We start from the raw sequence: 2,500 nt of genomic DNA on the forward strand, positions 1-2,500 counted from the left end.
GGTCCTTGCGGCCGGCCGCGAAGCCCTGACGAGTAGGAGGGTCGCGGCGGTGGGCGCAGAAGGGTCTGGGCGTGAGCCTGCCTGGAGCCGCCGTCGGTGCAGATCTTGGTGGTAGTAGCAAATACTCCAGCGAGGCCCTGGAGGGCTGACGCGGAGAAGGGTTTCGTGTGAACAGCCGTTGCACACGAGTCAGTCGATCCTAAGCCCTAGGAGAAATCCGATGTTGATGGGGGCCGTCATAGCATGATGCGCTTTGTGCTGGCCCCCGTTGGGCGAAAGGGAATCCGGTTCCTATTCCGGAACCCGGCAGCGGAACCGATACAAGTCGGGCCCCTCTTTTAGAGATGCTCGTCGGGGTAACCCAAAAGGACCCGGAGACGCCGTCGGGAGATCGGGGAAGAGTTTTCTTTTCTGCATGAGCGTTCGAGTTCCCTGGAATCCTCTAGCAGGGAGATAGGGTTTGGAACGCGAAGAGCACCGCAGTTGCGGCGGTGTCCCGATCTTCCCCTCGGACCTTGAAAATCCGGGAGAGGGCCACGTGGAGGTGTCGCGCCGGTTCGTACCCATATCCGCAGCAGGTCTCCAAGGTGAAGAGCCTCTAGTCGATAGAATAATGTAGGTAAGGGAAGTCGGCAAATTGGATCCGTAACTTCGGGATAAGGATTGGCTCTGAGGATCGGGGCGTGTCGGGCTTGGTCGGGAAGTGGGTCAGCGCTAACGTGCCGGGCCTGGGCGAGGTGAGTGCCGTAGGGGTGCCGGTAAGTGCGGGCGTTTAGCGCGGGCGTGGTCTGCTCTCGCCGTTGGTCGGCCTCGTGCTGGCCGGCGGTGCAGGATGCGCGCGCCTGCGCGGCGTTCGCGCCCCGGTGCTTCAACCTGCGTGCAGGATCCGAGCTCGGTCCCGTGCCTTGGCCTCCCACGGATCTTCCTTGCTGCGAGGCCGCGTCCGCCTTAGCGTGCTCCTCCGGGGGCGCGCGGGTGCGCGGATTCTCTTCGGCCGCCATTCAACGATCAACTCAGAACTGGCACGGACTGGGGGAATCCGACTGTCTAATTAAAACAAAGCATTGCGATGGCCCTAGCGGGTGTTGACGCAATGTGATTTCTGCCCAGTGCTCTGAATGTCAACGTGAAGAAATTCAAGCAAGCGCGGGTAAACGGCGGGAGTAACTATGACTCTCTTAAGGTGGCCAAGTGGCGGCGGTGTGGCTGCATCCGGACTTGGCTTTTCGAAGTGCGGTCTTGATGTAGTCGTGCTGCTGCTGCGAGGTGCCTTCCTTGGGTTATAGTTACAGGGAGAGTGATGCGCAATACATGGGCCTAGCCCTCTTAGCCTCTCCTCTCCTGCGGTCTTCTCCCCTTCTCGTGGGCCCGCTGATTTTCGCAGAGTGGAAGACCGCACCAGGGGCTTGGGGGGGTTACCAGCCCCCCCTCGCATTATCCCTTTATAGTTGGGGGCAGCCGACAAGAAACAAGAGATGGTGGCCCTTCCGCTGAAGGTGCCACCCCAGCTACCCCAGCACCTATCCGGCCAACCGGCCGTAACGAAAATGCGATAGTTTGTGTAGCTCCCTTTGCTTGCAGTGAGTGCCACCGCACTTTTACCACGAAGAACGGTCTCGGGGTCCATCGCCGCCGCCAACACCCTGCGGCCGCCAACGCTGAGATCGTGACGGAGAGGCATCGCGCGAGGTGGACGGAGGAAGAAGTCCTGTCGCTCGCCAAGGCAGAGGCCGAACTGTTCCTTGAGAGGGACGCCCGGTTCTTCTTTGTAAATCAAGAACTTACCAGGATGTTCCCCGACCGAACGCTTGAGGCAATCAAGTGCCGACGGCGGCAAGCTGCCCACAAGCAGCTTGTCCGCCAATTCATGGAGGCACTTGAGATCGGTCGGGGTGAAGAGCCGGCGTCCCGCCGTGGAGCAGCGAGCTCGCTGCCTGACGCGGGCGAGGCCGCTGCGCCGCCCGTCGACGCAGCCGAGGACTTCGCGGCCGACACCACCGGGCCGCCGCCGGAGGGGCCGACTGACGCCGCCATCTGGGAGCATCTGGCGGGGCTACCTGCTTCCGCCCAGCGTTTCTCTGCCCTGGATCGAGTCATTGGTCTGGGGCGGGGCACGCCGCCCGATGTCATCCTGGGCATGCTCCCGGATGCCCTTGCGTCGGTCGGGTCCAGGGGGGAGAGGTCGATCACCAGGACACAGCGGCCGCGCCAATCATCCAAGCGGCCGCCTGCCGCCCCGCCGCTGCAGAAGCGCAAGCGGCGCCGCTGGGAATACGCGCGCACACAGGACGCCTTCCGTAGGTCGCGTGCACGTTGCGTGCGCGGCTTGCTGGACGGCACCCTGCTGCAGCCGCCACCCGACATCCCCGGTCTGCTGGACTTCTGGGCGGACCTCTTCACGAAGAAGCCGATCTCCACCGCCGGCTTCATCCGTGACCGCCTTCTCCCGCACTCGGAGCCTGTCGCTCCTGAGTGCCTATGGGGGCCGGTCACACGTGAG

This window comes from Schistocerca piceifrons, unplaced genomic scaffold (assembly GCF_021461385.2).
Source record: "Schistocerca piceifrons isolate TAMUIC-IGC-003096 unplaced genomic scaffold, iqSchPice1.1 HiC_scaffold_936, whole genome shotgun sequence".
NCBI lineage: Eukaryota > Metazoa > Arthropoda > Insecta > Orthoptera > Acrididae > Schistocerca > Schistocerca piceifrons.